Source organism: Oncorhynchus mykiss, chromosome 25 (genome assembly GCF_013265735.2).
Source record: "Oncorhynchus mykiss isolate Arlee chromosome 25, USDA_OmykA_1.1, whole genome shotgun sequence".
NCBI classification, from domain to species: domain Eukaryota; kingdom Metazoa; phylum Chordata; class Actinopteri; order Salmoniformes; family Salmonidae; genus Oncorhynchus; species Oncorhynchus mykiss.
In genome coordinates this window covers 8,594,498-8,622,386 of record NC_048589.1, presented here as the reverse complement: position 1 = coordinate 8,622,386, position 27,889 = coordinate 8,594,498, and positions in this window count along the sequence as shown.

The window sequence follows — 27,889 nt, the reverse complement described above, 5'->3', positions numbered from 1 at the left end:
CCTCTAGTGGGGGAGGGGTAACTTTACACAAAAAAAAATCAAAACAATTATCTCAAAACAAGTGGATTATTTCATAATTTGGTGACATCTTGTGGTCTTTATGTTAATTAAGGGGGGATAGTTACCCTCTACTACCCTACAATCAAGATATATCCTTACATTTAAAAAAATCTGAGCCTGTCAGATTTTCACTAATTCCAATTTATTTAATACCCCTTGATCTATAAAAATAGGATTTTGAGATATGGAAGTATAGATTAGCCAAATTGTTTGACCTGAGCATAACCCAAAAACAAAGGATTCATTAGCTTACTCTGTTGTTTAGAATTTTGTTGTCATTGAATATTGATTGGGCTCACTGCTTCAACTTGAAAATGAAATGCTGCTCCTGGAATGGCATGCTTTGAGACAAACCGAAAAGTACTATTTGCATGTGAAAAATGTATGCCAAACGCTGCATTTGCTATAGGCCTATTGTTTATGTTTTTGTTGGTGACACTTTAATATCGCGATAATTTGCAGCTGTTTAAATTTATCAAAAGTGTACGAGTTCGATCATTGGTCCGTTAGGCCTATGGACATTGTTTTGAATCAGCACCAATTAGATTAAGCAATAAAACCCCCACTCGTCTTCTTAAAGTGAACTCGGTTTTCAGACTATGGAGCAGAATACTATGGGGGAGTTTAGAAGAGAGGAACGCAAACTTTCATTCCAAAGGCTGGGATCCGCACTATCACTTTTTTCACTGGCTGTCCAATGAGGCATATTCATTATGCGGATTCTGTAGCAAAACGGCTGTAAAATGGAAGCAAGTGAAAAGAAACAGGGAGAGACCTATCTGAATTTGTCCAATAGAAACTGTCATTTTGCTCTATTTGCTTCTGTTTGGTTCTTAAATGGTAAATGGTTTCCGTAATGAATACACCCCTGGTCGCAAAAACAATGATTGATAGGCAGCTTAAACTTCTTCAATTCAACCATTATTGGGTTAATATACACATATACATGTGTGAACAGCCATCCACAACAACCACAATCCGTAATCTGCAAATAGCTAAATGAGAGAGCAGCAGTGTGCTATGTAGCAAATAATAGGCCTAAGTGATATCTGCATTGCCTGTAGGCTACACCACTGCTGTCATCCTTAATTCCAAGCATTTATTCAAGATAGATCATCTTTGGATGCCGACAGCAGTCGCACCATTGGAAGACATAGCTTGGACTGTATCCTACAAAAGTCTATTCCTGTTCTTTTGGTGTCTCATCATAGTGGTCTCTGACTTGTGGTCAAACTTGCACCTTTTTTCAATGCTGATTTGAATGTCACTGGGATAACAGAAAGGTGTCAAAAAAAATATTCCCAAACATCTTTTCTGAATTTAGAAGTAGAAGTAATCAAATACTTTTTCAAAAGTATCTGCTGATCACAATATTTTTAGCTGGTAACTTAACATATTTTAACATTTAAAAAAAATATCTGTTACATGTAATCCGTTACTACTCAGCCCTGCCCAGGTGGGTCATCAGGCTCCTTTCCGGCTCAGAGTTATCAGTTCCTTCGGTATGCCCAGAGGTTCAGAGTGGTTTTCCCTGTCAAGTCCGGAGTCACAGCCCATGTCAGGCTAAGAATCAGTTTTCTTGTCAAGTCCAGAGTCAGTCTCCCTGTCAGGTGCAGAGTCGTTCTCCTTGTCAGGTCCAGAGCCAGTTTCCCTGTCAGGTCCTGAGTCGTTCTCCCTCTTAGGTCTAGAGTGACTTTCCCTGTCAGACCCAACGTTATCAGCACTAGGCTCCCAGCCCTCAGCTGTTCTAGTTTCTCTGTCTCCAGCTCTAGTTGGCCCTCAGTCCACTGCTCCGCCAGGCTATAGGTTATCTCTAGATGTGCAGTCCCTGCCGCTAGCCAGTTTGCAGCCCCAAGCCTCAGCCGGCGCCCAGTTGCCTATGCTAGTGTTAGGTTACGAGCCTGCTGTCTCCAGTTCTACAGGGCTGCACACCTTCTAAACTGAACGACCCTCTGTCCCTAGTACCTGGGAGACCACCTGACTTCGTCTTCAGGGCCCAGCCTGCCTCAGCCTCCGGATCACTGATGGGAACCATCGCCTCCACTCCACCATGGGAACCATCGCCTCCAGCAGGTGAGTGAGCTGCCAAAGACAGTTGCGGCCGGGGTACCACATTCCTCCACCGCAGTAGGCGAGCCACCTCCTCCAGCCGTGGCCAGCCTCCGGCACAATACATAGCATCCAAGGATGGGCCCCAGCTGCCCTGCACTAGCTGAGTCAGAGGATCCTCCACCCACCCATGGCCCAGGACTGTCCCTGCGTCTCCGTGCATCTCCCTCATGTGGCGGCCCCTCAGCCCCTTGCGTGCACCGGAGCTGGCACCCTACTGGCCCCCATGGTTCTCTAAAGTCTTCGGTAATCAGCTGCCCCTCTAGTTCAGCCAGATGGACACTAGGACTGGACCCCACCTTGTCTGGTCCCTTCTCTGCTCTGCCCTTCTGTCCTGCCCATCCTGCCGAACAGGACTAGGCCCTTTCAGGACTCCCAATTGAGGTCTTTTAAGATGTGTGGATTTCGAACAGAAATCCAGGGGCGGCTGTAGAAAAGGTTGACCCTCTCAATCTGATTGGCCTTCAGATCTGTGAATCACCCACCTATTCCAACCAATAGGATGCTTGGATGCACTCCAGGGCCCTGCCCCTGACATCTCCCATTAGTGCATGTGTGCGTTCATTGAACTAAGATTGGGTATAATAATACTGAGTGATGGTTAGTTTACCGTGTAATGTAACTTTGTAGATAGGTTTTAGAGTAATACGTTGCTAGCTCTGAGCTAATGCTAGCACTGCCTGGTTCTATGTACCCTGGGCATGCTACCTCGTCCAGTTTATATTGTTTATTCATTGCTACAAGCATGTTAATTGAGTACAACTAGCCTATTCATGATTAAGTGTATTAGCAATGGTTATATGCTACTGCTGAATAGTATAGCCTCTCTCGTGTGCCCACTCAGGCACAGTTACTAATTGCTTCTGTTGCCAGGCGAGAGGGCCATGAATCTTAAAGGAATGCCCTTTATCTACTTCCCCAACGTCAGATGAACTTATGGATACCATTTCTGTCTCTGTGTCCAGTATGAAGGAAGTTAAGAGGTAGTTTTGCGAGCCAATGCTAACTAGCATTAGCGCAATGACTGGAAGTCAACTGTATGTGCTAGCAAGCTAGTAGATACCAATATACTTCCATTCATTGCATTAATGCTAGTTAGCATTGGCTCCTTCTCAATATGTTTACATGACTGATGTATGAATATCCCTGTGTTAGCCTGTATTATTATTGAAATCGTTAATGTGCTTTTATCAGGGCATATGTTTACACATCCTGGTGTCCATTTATAGTTTGCATGTCTATTTTTCTTAGTATCTTGTAAATTGATCCTAATGGTTGTATTGTTTCCCCCTTTGAGAACTACAACAATATAAATAACTTCTAATGGAATCAGCTGCATCATGTTCTGACCGGACAGCACCATAATGGGCAGATCTTAGTGAATCAGTTCAAGTTTACTAGCGGGTGAAGGCATTCACAGCCGAACACTCAGACGAGCTCCAGCTAGACGTTTTTTCCTGGTTCTAGTTCTCGCCGGATTTAGCAACCCCATAGATTTTTTCAATGACCGCTGATCTAATATCCCAAAGTTATTTTCATCTGTAGATAATTATACTAGAGACGTTCTGAGCAAATAATGTAAGAAATAACTCCTCCCAAAAATACTGCACAGTTGGCTAGGAGCTAGAAAGAGGGTGACCGTTTCTGTCGGCGCCATCTTGAATAGTTGGTAGTAAATGAATATAATTGGTCTGTGGTTAAAGTAACATATGGACCTAGAACCATTTAAAACTGTGTTCAGTTACTGTGTGTTTGTAATAGACAATCACACTGTATGTGAGCAATCTCAGTTAACCCAGAACTAAAGTCTTGCGTAATTGGTCAGATGCTTGTTAAGTTCAGGTCCATATATGTTAAGAGAAGACATAGAATGAGGATCGGAACCAGAACGAAGAGCTTCACCCTCTCTCTTTTTAAGTTACGGACAAGTCTATGGGCCAAATGTCCCCTCACCTTCCGAAATGTAAAAGATTCTAACAACTGCGAAGTTGTGATTTATCCAAATAACCAGTGACGAAAAACCCAAGCACGGGAACTAATGCTGCTCGTTATCTCACGCATCCCATTGTATCATGACAGATCTATAGTACCATTTATGTTCAAGTAGTCTGTCCACGAGAGATTAATGTGTGAGCAAGTAGTGAAACGAAAGGTCAGACATTGCCACCAACTTGGACGCCACCAAATTTAAGTATGTCACATGGTTTGCACTGCGGATCAATCCTTCGATATCAAGTTCAGAAGAAAAATCTGTGATGAATCTGCTACCAAAACCTTTGCCTCCTCTCCTGCGATAGATAGCGGATGCTTGCCAACACCACTGCGAGTCACTACGTCCTTGATAGGACCTGATTGTCCCTACGCGGCTAGAGTGATGTGTGTGTGTGCGCAGTCAGATTGATGTAGTTCAGAGAAAGCCTAGGTATTTTTCCTGTTTTTCTCCTAAACCATTAGTAATGACTTTATGAGGAGTGGGGTTCTTGCCACCAGGGTCATCACCAGATGATCAAGTGGCCAAAAAGTGTCCAGAGACTTGGGAGAGGAGCACTCTCATAACCGGGACTGTTTGGGCTGTAGACAGCCAGTTTGGCGCTACTGCACTGTCCCAATGTGAGTGGATGAAAGGATTCAACTCCATGACATAGGATGCAACTCCATGACATAGGATGCTGCTGGGTCAGCTGCAATGGGTGAAGTGAAATTCTAGAAGGGTGCTCAAACGGTGTCATGGTATATCTCAGGTCCAGAAGCATTTAAGTAATAATTTCTCAGGTCCAGAATCATTTAAGTAATCATTTCTCAGGTCCAGAAGCATTTAAGTAATCATTTCTCAGGTCCAGAAGCATTTAAGTAATACTTTCTCAGCTCCAGAAGCATTTAAGTAATCATTTCTCAGGTCCAGAAGCATTTAAGTAATCATTTATCAGGTCCAGAAGCATTTAAGTAATAATTTCTCAGGTCCGGAATCATTTAAGTAATCACTTCCCTGTCTGTCTACATACAAAGCATGTGACAAATAAAAAAACTTGACCCGGAGGTCAATTCGTTTGGGGAGCGGCATTATGTTTGTCTGTGTGTATGCGTACACACTAAAGAGACACAGGCGTAATAACTATTGGATGGTTGAGCATCTAAGGCCATCGTTGCAGTTACTATGTATTGTATAGGATATATATATATATATACCACGATCAAAATGTGTAATTGCTGCAATGCTAAATACCATTCATCTAACAGACGATTGTGTCAGCATTATGATCTCTCCCCTACATTATTGTGATGAATGACTCCCGATCATTTTGAGTCCCCCATTAGGAGAAAATTAGCATTTTGTTTTCCTGACACAGTTATCCAGGCTTTTCTGGATACATATGAAACCAAATGGCCTGATTGAATTCATCTATGATTTAGAGCGCTGGATGGTGTTTGAAGTGTTGTACTGTATATATTCACGGCGTAAAGAGATAATTCTTTCTGAGGCTGCAAACCTGTTCTGTTCCCCTGACATATGAACGTCGAGTGGAGAGCAGGGTGAGAATTCAAAGGAAGTGCTTCAGACTTTGACATGCCTCTGCTGTCTCCATACACACATGCTCAAACCGAGTGCTAAGAGAACCTTCCCTTTAACAAAAGCAAAAGGGCCAATTCCTTTTGCAGAGAGCGGGGAAAAGAGAGGGGGGGGGGGGTGTAGCGAAACAGTGAAACGCATGAAACATTGGAAGACATTTCTATAGGAATTACTCCACTTACTGCCTGTTGTGTAAAGAAGTGGGATTCTGGACACCTGCTTCTGTTGATGGGCTTTATCTTTCCCTCCTCACTAGTTTGGCTGAGAATAAAAACTCTGTGGACTTCTTGGGATGGCCCCTGGCTGTGTGCTCAAGGTGCTCTCCAAAGCCTGTGTGCGCAAACTACACAAAATGAAGACCATGGATCAAATCTGAACTTAAGTGTTTTTTTAAATTGAGAAGTATCTATTTCTTGTTGTTTTCAAAGACTCAAAGATGTTGGATTATATCTAATGTGCTTTAAAAACGTGTTCCTCCTTTCTTTCTTCCCCTTGTTTTGTTTTTTTTACATTTTCCATTGACCTACATTTTTTCATGAGTTGATATGCTTTGTGGCTCCCCAGTGACTCCCACTGTATTGAATTCATCTGGTTCCAATACATCCTGTGCAGAACCTATCAATCACTGGGGAGCACAGAAAACTAATAATTTATTGATGAAACGAGGCAGCCATGAATTTCTAACTGCTTTCCTCATATTTATCAAGCCAGATCAAACAATGAAAACCCAAACAAGCTTAAAGGGAAAGGGAGTTGCAGGGAATAACTTATTCTTAGAGCAGTCGGAAAAAGGGGCTGGGGAGCTGGGATGGGGGGGAGAGAGAGAGACAGAGCAGTGGGAAGAGGAGTTCAGAGTGATGCTTGAGACAGCACGGTACACATCTGAATGAATGCTTCCACAAAAGGCAATTTTATCCTCGCAGGCTGCTCAGGCTCACTGTAGGTAGCAAGGTGAGCTCTGTCTCCCTCTGAGGAGAAGGAAGAGCACTTAAATGTTGTTTTTCTCTTCAGCCTGGATCCCAAGGCTGACTGGAGGGCCAGTATACTGATCTCAAGCTTCCACACAAGAACACACTCCGGGCAATGGTGTTTGCGAGCCCGCTAACATGGGGTCTGGGGAATAGTGTGTCTGTGTTTCTTCTACTTGTTTGCTTTCTTTAATGCAAAGGCAGAGTTTGTGTTGATGTTCTTTTGAATTTATACAGCCGTTGGAGGACTGGAGAGGAAAATAAAACAACAAGAAAAGACTGAAGTTTGCCTTGGATATTCAGTTAGGGAAAGTTCAATCTGAGTTCACATGCTGGTGTCCACATAACAAGATCAAAGATAAAAGTACTGTACACACTGTAACAACACTTTGTTGTTATCATATAATTTGGTGTGATTTAAAGTGTAATGTTTCGATATTTGGTGTGATTTAATGTATAATGTTTTGAAATGAAATCGTACAACCCATCTGAAATATCAAAAAGAGTAAACACATCTTTAAAGTCTTGTGGCGAAACTGCTAATTCTTAAAATCAACAGAAAAAATGCCCTCTCAGAGAGAGAGAGAAAGAGGGACAGTTAGAGCTCTGGGAGCGCAGTACAGTACAACAGCAAAATACAGCATGGAAAAAGATGAAGTCATTGCTGCTGCTTCTCGTTTTGCTGGCATTACACATCTGCTATGTCCTGTGGGGCGGCAGTGTCTACCGGCCCCGCCGAGACCAGAGTCGTCTGGAATCAGTGTGAGAAGGAGCGGTTCGTAATCTCTTGCCCTCTCAAGTGGCAGAGTGGAGGAGTCAACCAGAGGACTGTGCGATATAATAGCTGGACCGGCTGAGAAAGAGCCAGCAGCAGCCAACCTCCAACCACTGTGCAATATCACAGAGACACTCCCAGTGCCTGGTCCTCAGTGGGCAGACAGATAGATGGCGACTAGGGTGTAGTGCTTTCCGCTGGGCATCAACACTTCCTATGAATGAGGTCACATGGTATGGGAACAGTCGAGTCGGAAAGGGGTGATGTCAAGATGATGGAAGCATTCTGGTTCCTTGCTCCCCCGAGTCGTTCGTTGAGTTCTTCTCATATGACCAGGTGACTGCGCCTACTGGCGCCTGTGTGGTGTCACATGCTACCGTGCTTAATGGAGCTCAAATGCAGGAGATGAATCACTCTGACCAATCCCCTTTCCCGCTCATCATCACACATAGACACATAGCTCAGCATCTAGACTGCCAACGGGAATGTACTGTACTCTCAATACGACATGCTGCAAGCAAAGCCTTCTGTGCAGACTTCGGTGACTACTCAGTGCTCCAGCTGCCCCTATACAGTACTAAGTGATCGATACGCTTTGTTGGGGAATACAGACACCATGCTCCATGCTCACACAGCAAGGTTGCAGAGCCCAAAGAAGGTTACATTTTACACCAGCCCACAAAAGGGATGTTACAGAGATTTTACAGGCATTTTACATCAGATCGTTTTTCGCTTTGTGAGGTCAAACCGAAATTAATGAGGGATACGGCCCTATAAACGTTTGTGTAATTAGTAAGCTAAACAGCTGACAGATCTAACTACAATGGACAATTTCCCTGCCTTGTTTATGAAATGTCCTCAATAACTGGTCAAATCGTATTTAGGAATTCATGATCGGTAAGAGGAGGAGAAAGCCTAAAAGTATGGCAGCGTTTCCAGTCAATGAGTAATAGTGGATCAGTTTACCGAGGGAGAGTACATAACACTGTCTCTGTCTTCCCCTTCTGGCGACAAATAAAATGACACTCCCTCTGTGCAGGTCAATGTCATGTGTTCAGTAGAAGCACATACTAAACAATAATAATACATACGGTAAGAGCGCTTGTTGGTGGAATTACGACTACATAAACCATGCAAACTGCTCTTTGTGGATTTGATCCTGCATTGCAAAAACTTGCATAATCATGCATGAGCAATTCTGCTATTTCAAAAACAAAAATGCACAAAAGTGCTTTGGTAACTGAATTCACACATCTGCTGATACTGTCCGTTTTTTTTCTTGCCATTTCCATCATGTTGATAAAGCATAATCAAATAGTTAGAACACAAGACAGCACTTCAAGTGTTAAAGAAAGAAGAGCTTTTTCTTTATCAGAAAAAAACGGACACGTCATGATGTGACTGTCTTTCATGGTTAGAAAAAAAGCGTCTGTCAGATATCTCACAATACGTCCGCTGAGTGTGCATGTTCATTCTTCTTCACTTGTTTGTATGTACGTGGTGCTCATCTTGGGCCCTGTGCAATTATCATACGACTGCAATGCATTTCACTGTCTACTTAATCACAATACAAATTGCCCCGGTTCTGGAGGAATGAGAGTTTTTTTTTTTTTTTTCAGCACGGCCCCCTGGTGAATCTGCTCACTCTATGAGACTCGCTGCTACTTGATCAAGCGGGCCAGGCTCGTTCCATTGGGATTACCTATCAAAGTGGAAGGCAATGGTAACTCAATGCCTCACCCAGACAGTGATTGATGATAGGACTGTCTCCTAACAAATCGCAGACGGAAAGGCTCACGCACAACACGTGCTGGAAATGTTAATTGAAATGCAGTACGCAAAGGCATACTTTTACAGTGTTTACTGTTCTAGGTGTGAAGACAATGTACATTACAAACTGTAAAGTATCTCCTTGAAAGAAAATGTAGGCTCAAACTCTGATCACAGCTGTTTCCTACTACCGGGTTGTAAAACATTATCTTATTTAAATGGGAAGCTTTAAAAAGGTCTTTGTTTCTTGCTTTTCCTGGAACGAGAATAATGCTTTCATGGGGGGGAATCATAAGTATGTCAGGCTCGTCATAACGAGGAGACCAAGGAGCAGCGTGAGATGAATACATTCTTCTTTATCTAAACAAAACGAACATGAAGCTATAAACACGAGTGCTGACATGCAACTACACATAGACAATAACCCACAAAAGGCTCTGGACTGCGGATCCTCGTCGTAGGTCCCGGGCTGGGAACTCTCGCTGCGTGAATCATCGCTGGAGGCCCCAGACTGTGGCCCGTCGCTGGAGGCCCCGGACTGTGGCCCGTCGTTGGAGGTTCCGGACTGTGAACTGTCGCCGGTCGCTCCGGACTGGGTACTGTCGCCGGACGCTCTGGACTGCCGAGGTGTACAGTAGGCCTGGTGCGTGGTGCTGGCACTGGTGGTACCGGGCTGGGGACACGCACCTCAGGGCGAGTGTGAGGAGCAGGAACAGGGCGTACTGGACCCTGGAGGCGCACTGTAGGCCTGGTGCGGGCACTGGTGGTACCGGGCTGGGGACACGCACATCAGGGCGAGTGCGAGGAGCAGGAACAGGGCGTACTGGACCCTGGAGGAGCACTGGAGGCCTGATGCGTGGTGCCGGTACTGGTGGTAACGGGCTGGGGACACACACCTCAGGGCGAGTGCGGGGAGGAGGAGCAGGGCGTACTGGGCTCTGGAGGCGCACAGGAAGCCTGGTGCGTGGTGTTGGCACTGGTGGTACTGGGCTGGTGACACGCACCTCAGGGCGAGTGCAGGGAGGAGGCACAGGATACACTGGACCGTGGAGACGCATTGGAGATCCAGAACATAGAGCTCGCTCAATACGTCCTGGCTGGATGCCCATTCTAGCCCGGCAAATGCCAGGAGCTGGAATAGAGCGCACCGGGCTAGAATAGCGCACTGGAGACACCGTGCACATCTCTGCATAACATGGTGCCTGACCAGTTACACGCTCCCAACGGTAAGCATGAGGAGTTGGCTCAGGTCTCCTACCTGATTCATGCAATCTTCTCGTGTGCCTCCCCCAAAAAATGTCTTGGGGCTGCCTCTCGGGCTTCCGTGCTAGCCATGTACCTTCATATCGTCGCTGTTCCTCGTAGTATCGCCGTTCCGCTTTCGCTGCCTCTAACTCCTCCTTAGGACGGCGATACTCCCCTGGCTGTGTCCAGGTTCCTGCTCTATCTAATATTTCCTCCCAGGTCCATTTCCCCATTAAGTGCTGTTCCTTCTTTTCACGCTGCTTGGTCCTGGTTTGGTGGGTTATTCTTTCACTTTCGTCATAACGAGGAGACCAAGACGCAGCGTGAGATGAATACATTGTTCTTTATTTAAACAAAGAACACTAAACAAACCATCAAAATAACAACACGAATGTGAAGCTATAAACACGAGTGCTGACATGCAACTAGACAATAACCCACAAAACCAAAATGGAAAATGGCAACCTAAATAGGATCCCCAATCAGAGACAACGATAAACAGCTGTCTCTGATTGGGAACCAATTCAGGCCACCATAGACCTACATTTACCTAGATAATCCCAAACCCCATAGATATACAAAAAAAAAAACCTAGACAAGACCAAAACACACATACCACCCTCGTCACACCCTGACCTAACCAAAATCACAAAGATAACTAAGGTCAGGGCGTGACAAAGTAGCAGAGGCCGATTTCTTAAGTCTTTCCACAGATTTTTTATGGGATTCAAGTCTGGGCTTTGGCTGGGCCGCTCAATGACTTTCACGTTATTGTTCGAAAGCCATTCCAGCATTACATTGACTATATGGTTGGGGTCATTGTGCTAGAACGTACATGTTTGTCCCGGTCTAAACTTTTAGAAAAAAAGGGTTCTTCGGCTGTCCCCATAGGAGAACCCTTTTTGGCATGTGTCTTTTTCTCAGGAATGGCTTCAGTCTGGAGTCTCTCCCATAAAGCCCAGATTGATGAAGTGCTGTAGAGAATGTTTTCCTTCTAGCAGGTTCTTCCATCTCAGCCAAGCAACTCTATAGTTTTGTCAGAGTGGTCATTGGGTTCTTGGTCACCTACCTGACCAAGGTCCTTCCAGCCTGTTGCTCAGTTTGGTCGGACGACCAGCACCAGGCACCAGAGTCTGGGTAGTTCCATATTTTTTCCATTTCCCAATGATGGAGACCACTATGTTCTAGGAAACGTTCAACACTAGAAATGATTTTATACCCTTCCTCAGATATATGCCTCATCACAATTCCATCTCGGAAATCTACAGACAGTTCCTTGGATATCATGGTATGGTGATGCCGAAACGTTGGTAAATACCCATTAAATTGCTGGAAGATTATACATGGGGTGTGCGACTTTCTTTATTTTGATAGTTTATAGTTTATTCGCCGTTGGACAACACCCACCTCCACACTAACTATTGTTCTGGGTGTGCGCCAGCTCATGTTTTTTTTATGGTTTCTGCCCTGACATGCATTGTCAACTGTGGAACCGTATATAGAAAGGTGTCTTTCTTTCTAAATCATGTCCAAATAATTGAATTGGCCACAGGTGGATTCCAATCAAGTTGTTGTCACATCTTAAGGATGATCAAAGGAAATTTGGTGCAACTGAACTCAATTTGAAGTGCCATAGCTAAGGGATGTGAATACTTGCAGTTGAAGTCGGAAGTTTATATACACTTAGGTTGGAGTCATTTTACTTCTTGCTCCTACCTGAGACGCAGATGTCTCATCTAGACACCTGGAAATGCAAATGCGCTACGCTAAATGCTAAATGTACTCGTTAATAAGTCTACCCCCTCCTTTTTCAAACATTCTGTTAAAAATCGCGCAACATTTCAGCGTCCTGCTACTCATGCCAGGAATATAGTATATGCATATGATTAGTATGTGTGGATAGAAAACACTCTGAAGTTTCTAAAACTGGTTAAATCACGGCTGTGACTATAACAGAGCGTGTGTTTCATCGAAAAGCAAGAAAAACTGGTCACTGAAAACTGAAAAAAATATCCATGCGCCACTTGCATGTATTGTTTAAAGGGCACCAAATTAAATAGGGCCGAGGTTGCAATTCCTACAGCTTCCACACGATGTAGCCAACAACGTCATTTTCATTGACAAAAATCCTTTGTGTCATGACAAATAGATCCTTCATTCCGTCCAGCATACAGCAATCGATTTTGGGAGAGAGAAAAAGGGACATTGTTTTCTTGAGTAGCTGCTATTGAATACAGATCGCCCAGTGATCAATTTGATCGCTTATTAACGTTTACAAATACCTAAAGTTGGGTTACAAAAGTAGGTTGAAGTGTTTTGTCAAAGAATATAGGCAACTTATATAATTTTAAAAACTGCGTGTTGGAAGAGAGCTTTTTTCCTGAACCAGACAGGCTATACAAATTGATATTTTGGGCATACATGGACGGATTTAATCGGGAAAAAGACCCAATTGTGATGTTTATGGAACATATAGGAGTGCCAACAAAGAATACCATCAAAGGTAATGAATGTTTTATATTTTATTTCTGCGTTTTGTGTAGCGCCGGCTACGCTAATTCTTTTGTTTACGTCCCCTTCAGGTATATTGGGGGGTTGCATGCTATCAGATAATAGCTTCTCATGCTTTCGCCGAAAAGCATTTTAAAAATCTGACTTGTTGGCTAGATTCACAACGAGTGTAGCTTTAATTCAATACCCTGCATGTGTGTTTTAATGAACGTTTGAGTTTTAACGAGTACATTTAGCATTTAGCGTAGCGCATTTGCATTTCCAGGTGCCTAGTTGAGACGTCTGCGTCTCAAGTAGGATCAACAGGTTAAAACTCAAACGTTCATTAAAACACACATGCAGGGTATTGAATTAAAGCTACACTCGTTGTGAATCTAGCCAACAAGTCAGATTTTTAAAATGCTTTTCGGCGAAAGCATGAGAAGCTATTATGAAAAACTGAGTTTAAATGTATTTGGCAAAGGTGTATGTAAACCTCTGACTTCAACTGCATGTAAATGAGATATTTCTGTATTTCATTTTCAATACATTTGCAAAAATGTTTAAGAACATGTTTTCACTTTGTCATTATGGAGTATTGTGTGTAGATGGGTGAAAAATTATAATATTTAATCAATTTTGAATTCAGGCAGTAGCAACAAAATGTGGATTAAGTCAAATGGTATGAATACTTTCTGAAGGCACTGTACTGTATGTTGTACATACTGGTAGGCTTTTGCTGCTCAGTAGGTCTGCTTACCATATCCTTAACATATTTGCCAGTTTGTGAGAGTGTACTTCGGTATCAGTATGCAAGCTGGAAGAACGAACACATCTTCATTGGTAAAAACGCTACAAAATACAACTCATGAAACTCAGTACCTTTTTAAGGGCTTGCAGTTTCAACATGGTTATGATCATTGACATGTTCAACATCAGAAATTTAGTAGGCTTGGCCTAGCCTAGATAAGTCGATCAAATCGAACAAACTATTCTGCTGTGAACTACAGGTGGGATCTGTGATTTAAAACAACAGAAATAAAAATGATTACAGTTATTACCAAGAACCTTACAATCTTGGAAGATTATTGTGTAAATGTAACATTGATAGCCTAGGCCAAGGGTAGTCATCCAGGGGTCCGTGATACTGCAGGGGGTCCATGGAAATATTTGTAAAAAATGATTATAAAAATAATATTTCAAAGTTTTTAGGAATATTATGAGCAACAAAAAAAATGCTTTATTACACACCGCCAGTAGAAAAGAGGAGAATAACTTATTTGTAATGATGTCACCTTTATTCCCAACTCCTAATATTGAAGAAATTACACTCACTGGAGTACCTAGCATGGGCGTTGAAAAAGCACCCGCAAATAGGCTAGCAGCGCAGTAAGTGGGTGTTGCTGCTAGTAAGCTTTCTTGACTTGGACATATATTTTTGCCAACACATGGCTAACCTTTGTTTTACCAGCTAAATAGCTGCTCTTAGCGAAAATGTGTTTGGAGTTAACTTTCTAGCTAATAGGCTGTTAGAGTTTACACTTCCTCTTCCAATTATAATGTGGGGAGGTAAAAAAAATGAAAAACGATATCTCCCAAAGCTAATCATTTTAAAAGGTTGATTACTTCTCCTTACCATCATCCTTCACCTGATGATAAGACAGTGGCATGTGTTCATGAACCAAGGGAAGCCAGGCTCCCCCCAAAAAATTACAAAGAAAATAAAAAACGTGATTTTGGTTCTCAGTGTTTCATAAATGTCCTTCAATTCGCAAGAGGCTGAAAGTATCTCACTGGAGAAAGCATCCAAGCGAATGAAACAGCACCCCCTCTGTCTCAGTATATGTAGCCCATCCACAGTGCATTCGGAAAGTATTCAGACCCCTTGACTTATTTCGCATTTTGTTACGTTACAGCCTTATTCTAAAATTGATCAAATATACTTTTTTTATCATTCATCTACACACAATACCCCAAAATGACAAAGCAAAAACTGTTTCTTACAATTATTTGCAAATGTATCTTATTTACATAAGTATTCAGAACCGTTGCTATGAGCTCAGGTGCATCCTGTTCACATCGCTCATCCTTTAGATGTTTCTACAACATGATTGGAGTCCACCTGTGATAAATTAAATTGATTGGACATGACTTGGAAAGGCACACACCTGTCTACATAAGGTCCCACAGTTGACAGTGCTTGTCAGAGCAAAAAAGTAGGCATGAGGTTGAGTGAATTGTCCGTAGAGCTCTGACACGGGAGTGTGTCGATGCACAGATCTGGGGAAGGGTACCAAAAAATATCTGCAGCATTGAAGGTCCCCAAGAACACAGTGGCCTCCATCATTCTTAAATGGAAGACGTTAGGAACCACCAAGATTCAGGGGAGAAGGTCCTTGGTCAGGGAGATGACCAATAAGCTGATGCTCAATCTGACAGAGCTCCAGAGTTCTTCTGTGGAGAACCTTCCAGAAGGACAACCATCTCTGCAGCACTCCACCAATCAGGCCTTTATTGTAGAGTGGCCAGACGGAAGCCACTCCTCAGTTAAAGGCACATGACAGCCTGCTTGGATTCTCAGACCATGAGAAACAATATTCTCTGGTCTGATGAAACCAAGATTGGACTATTTGGCCTGAATGCAAAGCGTCACGTCTGGAGGAAACCAGGCACCGCTCATAACTTGGCTAATACCATCCCTACAGTGAAGCATGGTGGTGGAAGCATCATGCTGTGGGGATGTTTTCAGTGGCAGGGACTGGGAGACTAGTTAGGCACGAGGGAAAGATGAACGAAGCACAGTACAGAGAGATCCTTGATGAAAACCTGCTCCAGAGCGCTCAGGACCTCAGGCTGGGGAAAAGGTACACCTTCCAACAGGACAATGACCCTAAGCACACAGCCAGGACAATGCAGGAGTGGCTTCGAGACAAGTCTGAATGTCCTTGAGTGGCCCATGTAGAGCCTGGACTTGAACCTGATCTAACATCTCTGGAGAGACCTGAAAATAGTCATGCAGCAATGCTCTCCATCCAACCTGACAGAGCTTGAGAGGATCTGCAGAGAAGAATGTGAGAAACTCCCCAAATACAGGTGTGCCAAGCTTGTAGAGTGATACCCAGAAGACTCAATCTGAATGCTTATATAAATTGGATATTTCAGGTTTTTTTATTTGTATAAATATGCTCAAATCGATCACAACCTGTTTTTTCTTTGTCATTATGGGGTATAATGTGTCGATTTATTTAATTCATTTTAGAATAAGGCTGTAACATAACAAAATGTAGAAAGAGTGAAGGTTGTCTGAATACTTTCCTTATGCATTGTATCTGATGCTGTCTGGTCAAAAAGAGTATGACGCTGTTGTCGCCTGTAGCATTGAATGCAAGGGAAGCCAGTGAGCATTTGACCTCCCTTGATTAAAAGAAAGTATAAAATAATAGCCAATCAGCGTTGAGCTAAACTGAATGAGCTCAGCTATGAATGGTCCTGGAGCACTAAAAAAATGTCAAGGGAAGCCAGTTTGAAATTGGCTTCACACCAATCACATCAGAAGGCAAACGTCATTGACAGAAAAAAACTTGAATTGTTGTATCTGGTTGTGTAGTTGTCCTCCGGTGGCTAGATAGCTAGTTAAAATCACCAGTTTCCTAAATCAAATCATATTTTATTTGTCACATGAGCTGAAGAGAACAGTGACCTTACAGTGAAATGCTTTCTTACAAGGCCTTATCCAACAATGTCGTTTTAAGAAAATATCTATAAAAAAAAGTAAGAGATAACAATAACAAATGATTAAAGAGCAGCAGTAAATAACAATAGCGGGGCTATATACAGGGGGTACCGGTACAGAGTCAATGTGCGGAGGCACCGGTGTCGAGGTAATTGAGGTAATATGTACATGGTACATGTAGGTAGAGTTATTAAAGTGCATATGCATAGATAATAACAGAGAGTAGCAGCAGCGTTCCAGAGGGGGGAGGGGGGCAATGCAAATAGTCTGGGTAGCCATTTGACTAGGTGTTCATGAGTCTTATGACTTGGGGGTAAAAACTACTTAGGAGCCTCTTGGACCTAGACTTGGCGCTCCGTGTACCGCTTGCCGTGCGGTAGCAGAGAGAACAGTCTATGACTAGGAAGGCTTGAGTCTTTGACAATTTGTAGGGCCTTCCTCTGACACCGCGTGGTATAAAGGAATAGGTTTTGTTGTGCCCCTTCACGACTGTCTTGGTGTGCTTGGACCATGTTCATTTGTTGGTGATGTGGACGCCAAGGAACTTGAAGAGCTCAAGCTGCTCCTCTACAGCCCCGTCGATGGGAATGGGGGGCGTGCTCGGTCCTCCTTTTCCTGTAGTCCACAATCATCTCCTTTGTCTTGATCGAGGTTGAGGGAGAGGTTTCTGTCCTTGCACCACACGGTCAGGTCTCTGACCTCTTCCCTATAGGCGGTCTCATCATTGTCAGTGATCAGGCCTACCACTGTTGTGTCAAATTAGCCATGGATGGAGAAAGGGATTTGGACTTGTGGTTTTACTTAATTCTCCGTACTGGCCTATGATTATAATGATGATTCTGATCCAACCTTAAAGTCATACATTGTTCCCCTGGCCTGAGTGAATGGAAGTTTAACATGTAGTAGGGTAATGTTAACTAGCTGACCTAGCATATTGTTGCTCATGAAAGGATGTTAGGCTAGCCAGCAAGCATTTTCGCCAGGTAGCCTAGGACAACAAAAACAAAAAGCGTGTACTGTGTGACAGAGTCATAGACCGTTTAGGTAACATGAAAGAGGATGGCATTGGTGTTGCTCTACAAGTAAGGATGTTTTTCCTCAGTTCCATAGATGGCACACACACAAAAATCAGTGACAGCCACATCATATTTAGCTAACGTTGATTGGACCAAATCATTTTTGGTATGTTTTAGTCACTTGTGATTTTTTGCACCCAAATAACCTGGCAATGACCCCTCCTCAAAAAGTAAAAGTAACAATCATTCAATAATGATCCTTCTCTCCCAGCATACTACCAGAGAGACACAGGACCACAAAATTAAGGTATGAACCCAGCATTTATTTTCCACAGGTTGGAACTCAACAATTAATCAGGTGCTGATTGGCAGAACTCCAAACCCCCTTACTGTCAAAAAGGAATAGAAATTACAAACATACTAATCTACTAAATACCAACATCTCACCCCTCCTATTCCTCAATCAGATTAAAATCCACATAAGGCCTTGAAAAGAACCATAGAGGAACATTCCCCAGTGCCACAGATGGTCCTATAACCAGATCCCAGCGACCCTACTTAGCTATCCTTTTTCAAATCACCCAGTCAAAACCCCTCTGAAACACTACCACGTTTAAGGCCTCAACAGGTGCAGTCTTAAAGGCACTATTACACATCCCAAGTGCACTCTATTAGAGCCTATCAAGTTGCTACCGCACGGTTATTTCCACAAAGCATCCTTAATCATCAATTGATGACCTGCACAGAGTTGGCAAGGAATCTCCCTTTACATAAACAGACCTATTTGATTCCGATTGAGCGCCGGTATAATTATTCACCGAAATGTCCGTATAAGGTCTTCCTGTTAGGCCAATAGCCTATGGAGTTCATGCAAGGAAACCATTCCAACATTAATTCTAGATTATGCAGCTATGCCCATATATGGAGTTCCTGTCGGGGGAACCATTCCAACATTAATTTCGCCCAATTTTGACTCAGCTCCTGACGAGAGTATAGTACCTATGCTGCGTTCAAGGTCATGGCATCTTTTCAAATGTTTTCACCAGATGTAATGGAAAAGTTGTTATACGTGCAGACAGTCATCCAAAACGTTTGCTTCTGTCTCTGGTCGGATTAGAAGTAGGCCTAAATATTTGTACTTATTTTACAGACATTGGTATGTGAGGAAAAGGTACTTGTAAGGACTTCACTAAATGATTTTAATTTAAGAAATAGTATTCCCATGCATAATAGAGAGACACGTAATCGTATACAAATGTAAGCAAGGTTTGAAATTTTTTCGGTCAATTTTCAGTCTACAAATGATTTGTGATTTTGTTTCCGGCCCCCCTCATGCAAGGAAACCATTCCAACATTAATTCTAGATTATGCAGCTATGCCCATATATGGAGTTCCTGTCGGGGGAACCATTCCAACATTAATTTCGCCCAATTTTGACTCAGCTCCTGACGAGAGTATAGTACCTATGCTGCGTTCAAGGTCATGGCATCTTTTCAAATGTTTTCACCAGATGTAATGGAAAAGTTGTTATACGTGCAGACAGTCATCCAAAACGTTTGCTTCTGTCTCTGGTCGGATTAGAAGTAGGCCTAAATATTTGTACTTATTTTACAGACATTGGTATGTGAGGAAAAGGTACTTGTAAGGACTTCACTAAATGATTTTAATTTAAGAAATAGTATTCCCATGCATAATAGAGAGACACGTAATCGTATACAAATGTAAGCTAGGTTTGAAATTTTTTCGGTCAATTTTCAGTCTACAAATGATTTGTGATTTTGTTTCCGGCCCCCCGATCATCCACTCAACATAAAATCGGCCCACAGCTGAATCTAGTTGATGATCTCTGTTGTAGATGATGCAAGTATCATAAACCTATTTGCTCACATGCAAGGTATGCTGGTTGAAATTGAATAATGTGTTTTGGTTTCCTAGAAATAGCTACATCTGGTTTACTTTACCTTATACATGTTGAACATAATTTTAATTTGGTAGCATCTTGGAAAAACATTCTAAGTAGCTTTTAACTACCCTATCATATGTGAGATTAACAGTGAACAGTGGTAGCAAGGTTTTACTATTAGCCACTAGGTGGCAGTAGCCTACACAATACACCAGTAGGACACTTATACAGCGTTTAAATCAACAAAATAATGACAATTGTAGACTACCAGTATTATTTTTTAAATGTAATTTAATTTTGAACAATACAGGCAAATCATATTCCACCCTGCATCTCCAGAGACTTACTTTAAACATCAGCTATCTGAGCAGCTAACCGATCGCTGCAGCTGTACACAGCCCATCTGTAAATAGCCCATCCAATCTACCTACCTCATCCCCATATTGTTTTTATTTACTTTTTTGCTCTTTTGCATACCAGCATTTCTACTTGCACATCTATCACTCCAGTGTTAATTTGCTAAATTGTAATTACTTCGCTACTATGGCCTATGTATTGCTTTACCTCCTCACGCCATTTGCACACACTGTATATAGACTTTTTTTTCTATTGTGTTATTGACTGTACGTTTGTTTATTCGATGTGTAACTCTGTGTTGCTGTTTGTGTAGCACTGCTTTGCTTTATCTTGGCCAGGTCGCAGTTGTAAATGAGAACTGGCCTACCTGGTTAAATAAAGGTGAAATACATGTTTTTATAAATAAAATAAAAATCTCTTAGGACAGTACAGCGGCTGCCAAAGGTTCCAAATTTCAGAATAGAGAAATGTAGTATGAGTTCATAAAGCCTATTAGCAAAACATTATCTCCATGTTTGATTCTGAACATACCTGAAAACATTACATTTTTCTAACCAATTCGTGCCACACAACCTCTTAACCATCATTCATTCAGCCATTGTTGTCTGTCAGATGACCTCTCGTGCACTTTCAACCCTATCTCAAACTATTCCAACCTATACACTGCACATAGCTTAGCTTACATGGTTTATATTAGTGTTCCTGTGTGCATTCCAATAAATGGATGTCATTAAAAGTTAGAAGACCAACATACAAGACATAGTCTTGTTTTTTTCCAATATGGATTAGGCCTAGGTAAATCGTAATACAAATTTGAATCACTTCAATAACTCACTACTTTGAAGAGTTTGCATGGTAAGGTAATATAATAAAAAGTTCAATATTCAGTATAGCAAAAAATAAATATGGTGAATAAAATGACTGTGTAACGCTTGAAGAGTGATGGGTGTGGAGTCAGGCGCAGAGAGCAGACGATACGAGGGAAAAACGCTTTAATGTCCAAAAAAACAGGAACACGTACAACTGGGTGAAGCCAAAACACAGGCGCAAACACAACCCAAGGACCACTGGTAATAACCAGGACAGCGAAAACCCTAACAATAAACAATACACCTCTTACGTACATAGCAACAAGCCCGCACAAACACAAGTGGGCTAATCGAACTTAAATAACACCAACCCAAAACAATTAGACAAAACCAAACGAAAGGGAAAAAGGATCGGTGGCAGCTAGTAGACCGGCGACGACGACCGCCGAGTGCCACCCGAACAGGAAGGGGAGCCACCTTCGGTGATATTCGTGACAGTACCCCCCCCCCCCCCAGTCGCGCGGCTCCTGCAGCGCGACGACCCGGGGTGCGAGGCGCAGGGCGATCCGGATGGAGGCGATGGAACTCCCTTAGCATAGATGGGTCCAATATATCCCCCACCGGGACCCAGCACCTCTCCTCCCAGTCCACGAGGTACAGTAGGCCCCTCACCCGGCTTCTCGAGTCCAGAATGGCCCGTATCGTGTTCGTCAGGGACCCCTCGATGTCCAGAGGGGGCGGAGGGACCTCCGGAAACTCACCTTCTTGCATGGGACCAGCTACCACTGGCCTGTGGAGAGACACATGAAACGAGGGGTTAATACGATAATACGAAGGAAGTAATAACCGATAACACACCTCGTTTATTCTCCTCAGAACTTTAAATGGCCCCACACAATGCGGACCCAGCTTCCGGCAGGGCAGGCGGAGGGGCAGGTTTCAGGTCAAGAGCCAGACCCTGTCCCCCGGTGCAAAACACGGGGGCCTCACTGCGGTGACGGTCAGCGCTTCTCTTCTGCCATCCACTCGCCTGACGCAATGACCCCTGGACGACTCTCCAGGTCTCCTTAGAGCGCTGCACCCACTCCTCCACCGCAGGAGCCCTGGTCTGGCTCTGATGCCAGAACCGGCTGGTACCCCAACTCACACTCAAAAGGTGACATATTGGTAGAGGAGTGGCTTAGTGGGTTCTGGCCCATTTCAGCCCAGGGGATGAATATCGCCCACTCCCCTGGCCGGTCCTGGCAATACGATCGCAGAAACCTACCCACTTTCTGGTTCACTCTCTCCACCTGCCCATTACTCTCCGGGTGATACCCCGAGGTCAGGCTGACCGAGACCCCCAGACGTTCCATAAACGCCCTCCACACTCGGGATTTAAACTGGGGACCCCGATCAGAAACTATGTCCTCGGGCACCCCATAGTGCTGGAAGACATGGGTGAACAGAGCCTCCGCAGTCTGTAGGGCCATAGGGAGACCGGGCAACGGGATAAGACGGCAGGACTTCGAGAACCGATCCAAATCAAATCAAATTTTATTTGTCACATACACTTGGTTAGCAGATGTTAATGTGAGTGTAGCGAAATGCTTGTGCTTCTAGTTCCGACAATGCAGTAATAACCAACAAGTAATCTAACTAACAATTCCAAAACTACTGTCTTGTACACAGTGTGAGGGAATAAAGAATATGTACATAAGGATATATGAATGAGTGATGGTACAGAGCAGCATAGGCAAGATACAGTAGATGGTATCGAGTACAGTATATACATACACAATGACCAGGATCGTCGTGTTCCCCTGAGACAGGGGAAGATCAGTGAGAAAATGTACCAAAAGATGGGACCATGGCCGTTGTGGAACGGGGAGGGGTTGTAACTTCCCTCGTGGCAAGTGCCTAGGAGCCTTACTCTGGGCGCACACCGAACAGGAGGAGACATAGAATCGCACGTCTCGCACTGTCCTCGAAATACCCGGGTGACCTGACGAGGGTAGACTATGAGCCCACCGAATCAATTGATCACGAACAGCGAGCGGCACGTACCTACGACCCTCCGGGCACTGTGGAGGCGCAGGCTCCTCCCTTAGCGCCCGCTCGATGTCCGCGTCCACCTCCCATACTACCGGTGCTACCAGCCTAGCCGCCGGAATGATGGGAGTAGGATCGATGGACCGGTCCTCTGTCGGCTTTAGTGTTGAGGGAACCTGGTCGATACGAGATCGTAAAACGAAAGCGGGTGAAATACATGGCCCACCTTGCCTGACGAAGATTCAGTCTCCTAGCTGCTCGGATATACTCCAGGTTACGGTGGTCAGTCCAGATGAGGAAAGGGTGCTTAGCCCCCTCAATCCAGTGTCTCCACACCTTCAGGGCTTTAACCACAGCCAACAACTCCCTGTCCCCCACGTCATGGTTTTGCTCCGCCGGCCTGAGCTTCTTCGAAAAAAAAGCACAGGGGCGGAGATTCGGTGGCGTACCCGAGCGCTGTGAGAGCATGGCTCCAACCCCAGCCTCGGATGCATCCACCTCTACAATTAACGCCAAAGAAGGGTCCGGATGCGCCAACATTGGTGCGTCGGTGAACAGCGCCTTCAAATGACGGAAAGCTCCGTCCGCCTCTGTTGACCACTGCCAACGCACCGGACCCCCCTTCAGTAGTGAGGTAATAGGAGCCGCTACCTGGCCAAAACCCCGGATAAACCTACGGTAGTAATTGGCAAACCCTAAGAACCGCTGCACCTCCTTTAACGTGGTCGGAGTCGGCTAATTACGCACGGTCTTGACGCGGTCACACTCCATCATCACCCCCATGGTGGAAATGCGATAACCCAGGAAGGAAACGGCTCGTTTGGAAAACTCACATTTCTCCGCCTTCACGTACAGGTCATGCTCCAGCAGTCGCCCAAGAACCTTGCGCACCAGAGACACATGCGCGGCGCGTGTGGCGGAGTAGATCAAGATATCGTCAATATACACCACCACACCCTGTCCGTGCAGGTCTCTGAGAATCTCGTCGACGAAGGATTGAAAGATGGCTGGAGCATTCTTTAACCCGTACGGCATGACGAGGTACTCATAATGGCCAGATGTGGTACTAAACGCGGTTTTCCACTCATCTCCCTCCCGAATACGCACCAGATTATAAGCGCTCCTGAGGTTCAGTTTCGTGAAGAACCGCGCCCCGTGAAATGATTCCACTGAGGTAGTGGGTAACTAAAACCCACCGTGATGGAATTGAGACCTCAATAATCAATGCACGGACGCAAACCACCCTCCTTTTTCTTCACGAAAAAGAAACTTGAGGAGACAGGTGACATGGAGGGCCGAATGTACCCCTGTCCCAGAGCTTCCGTGATATATGTCTCCATAGCCAACTTCTCCTCCTGGGACAAAGGATACACATGACTCCTGGGCAGTGCAGCGTTTACCTGGAGATTTATCACGTAATCCCCCTGTCGATGGGGGGGGGGGGGGGGGGGGGGTAATTGGGTCGCCTTCTTTTTACTGAAGGCGATAGCCAAATCGGCATACTTAGCAGGAATGTGCACGGTGAAAACCTGGTCTGGACTCTCCACCGCTATCGCACCGATGGAAACTCCTACACACCTGCCTGAACACTCATCAGACCAGCCCTGGAGAGCTCCCTGTCTCCACGAAAATCTTAGGATTGTGAATAGCCAGCCAGGGAATCCCCAGCACCACCGGAAACGCAGGTGAATCGATAAGGAACAGACTAATCCGCTCCTTATGATCCCCCCACGTAATCATCTCCAGAGGAATCGTGGCCTCCCTGACCAGCCCTGACCCTAACGGTCGACTATCTAAGGAGTGCATGGGGAAGGCGGGGGTCTACATTAACTAACGGAATCCTCAACCTCTGGGTGAGACCACGATCTATAAAGTTCCCTGCTGCGCCTGAATCGACTAGCGCCTTATGCTGGAGAGAGGGAGAAAACTTAAGGAAACAAATTAATAAAAACATGTGACCAACAGGAAGCTCTGGGAAAGTGTGGTGCTGACTCACCTGGGGTGACCGAGGAGTGTTCTGCCTGCCCTCTCGACTCCCAGATGGACTCCTCCAGCACCGACCTGAAGTGTGCCCTCTCCGGCCACAGCTGGTACAGGAGGAGCCTCCTCCGGTCTCCCTGGATGCAGCCCCCCCTAGCTCCATCGGTATGGGAGCGGGAGGGCCAGGAGGTGGGACAGACAGGACCCTTTCAGAACGTCCGCGAGCAGCCAGCAGATGGTCTAGCCGGATCGACATGTCTAAAAGCTCGTACAGGCTGAGCGTAGTGTCCCTGCGGACGTCCTCTCTCAGGCTACACCTGTAATGGTCTATCAGGGCCCTGTCGTTCCACCCCGCTCCAGCGACCAAGGTCCGGAATTCCAGCGCGAAGTAGAGCTCTAGTTGAAGCAGGAATCCCTGGCACCCCGCCGCCGCTCCATCGTACTCCCTCGGAGGCGTAATACGCAGAGCGCTGGCACCGGATTCCGCTGGAGGAAATGGTAGTGTTGCCGGTGGGAGGGGTAGTAGGGAGCCACTCCTCTCCCAACGGTCCTTCTGATCCATCCGATGCGATGGAGGTGTGATGAAGGACTCGCTCCTCCATCGTGGGGAGAGGGGTGGTCGCTGCTCCTGCTGATTCCATATTTTATGGTGCGGGCTTCTGTAACACTTGAAGAGTGATGGGTGTGGAGGGTGAAGAAGATACGAGGGAAAAACGCTTTAATGTCCCAAAAGAACAGGAACACGTACAACTGGGTGAAGCCAAAACACAGGCGCAAACACAACCCAAGGACCACTGGTAATAACCAGGACAGCGAAAACCCAAACAATAAACAATACACCTCTTATGTACGTAGCAACAAGCCCGCACAAACACAAGCTGTAACGGATCTCGTCCTCCTCTTCTGAGGAGGAGTAGCGAGAAGGATCGGAGGACCAATGCGCAGCGTGGTAAGTGTCCATAATGTTTACTCAAAACACTACAGAACACTGGAACAATAAACGTGAATAAAAGAAACAGTCCCGTGTGGCAACAAGCGGGAGACAAACACCCACAACTCAAAAGTGAAACCAGGCTACCTAAGTATGATTCTCAATCAGGGACAACGATTGACAGCTGCCTCTGATTGAGAAACATACTAGGCTGAACACAGAAATCCCAAATTATAGAAAAACGAACATAGAAAACCCACCCAACTCACGCCCTGACCATACTAAAACACAGACCTAAATAAAATAACCAAGGTCAGAACGTGACACAAGTAGGCTAATCGAACTTAAATAACCCAAAAACCCCAACAAGGAACAGGTGAAAACAATTAGACAAAACCAAACGAAAGGGAAAAAGGATCGGTGGCAGCTAGTAGACCGGCGACGACGACCGCCGAGCACCACCCGAACAGGAAGGGGAGCCACCTTCGGTGATATTCGTGACAGACTGGAAAGAATATATTTCTTAAAAATTGTGCAGTAAATTTAAGCCATGTAAAAATTGCTAAATATATTACTTCAGATGATTTACACAAATTATTTTAACTTTAACCAAGGAGAAGTGGCTGATAAACTAAAATAATACATTTGTTAAGGGTCATTTTGACCCAAAAGGTGCTTTTTCATGACTTCGCCAATCAACTTGTTCTTAATAAATCTAAATAATTGTTTAGTGTTTCTGAATGAATATGGACTGTGAAAAAATTTAATTCCGGCTATTTTTGACCCCAGACAACAAAAAAACTTATTCCCCCTATAGAAATTTGATAGAGATGACCTTTATTTGAATCTAGGTTTCTCTGAATACAGAAGTATGGAGATGGAGCACCTTATGCACTCGCCCATGGTAATAACTAGTTATAACTAGGTATGAACGTGTACAAAATCTAAATGACCTTAGACATATGCTTAGTTGCAGTCAAAACAGTCTGTCAATGGTATGAATACTTGACAGAACTGTAATACAGAAACCAGCTACTCTCTGAATGTACACACTGTGCTGTATTGGTGTGTAATCTAAAACATATATTTCTTGGTGTGTAATCTAAAATGTTAGAAAATAGCATCATTCCTATAATACCCTCCAATATGCTATATGTGCAATTTGTTATGGCATTTTGGTTGCTATAACATTTGGTTTAAAGTGAGGGAGGATTTGGGTATGCATCCTGCCATAGGCCCTACAACTCCCATTGTTTTACCTTTAGTGATGCTAATACTGGCTGTGGGGGTAAGTAAATAAAGAAGACTAAGCCATATTTTTGGTCATTGTTTCTCAGGATGAATAACTTTTTGCCCCCAAAAATGTAGTATATTTAAATGTTGATGTACTGCCCCTTTAAATGGATGTAGTTTTTACTACATAAATATGACAAAATGAATGTTTACTTCAAAATTCTAAAAACTGAATGATACTACAACAAATGATAATACCACAAAAAATGATGGTAACTGAGATTTTTAGTACTGATTTGGATTGTATGCCTACTTTGGCAAAAGACTGTACATTATAAGGGAAAAATATATATTTTAGTTTACAAAATATGAAAATTAACTGTAGATTTTATACAATAACAGCCTGTTTTGGTAATTTTCTTTATTTTAGATAACATTATTTACATGTCTAAGGATGTTTTGAAAATAATGTCTAAGTTGATATTTTGCAATGATTGTTGCTTTTTCCAATAGTCCATGTAAAGTGGCTTGCGAAAGTGTTGGCATTTTTTCTACTTTGTTACCTTACAACATGGCATTAAAATTGATTTCTTCGGGGTTTGTATCATTTGATTTACACAACATGCCTACCACTTTGAAGATGCAAAATATGTATATGTTTTTTGTGAAACAAACAAGACACAGACATGACTGTCCATAACTATTCACCCCCCTAAAGTCAATACTTTGTAGAGCTACATTTTTCAGCAATTACAGTTGCAAGTCTCTTGGGGTATGTCTCTTTCAACTTGGCACATCTAGCCACTGGGATTTTTGTCCATTCTTCAAGGCAAAACTCCTCCAGCTCCTTCAAGTTGCATAGGTTCTGCTGGTGTACAGCTATCTTTAAGTCAGACCACAGATTCTCAATT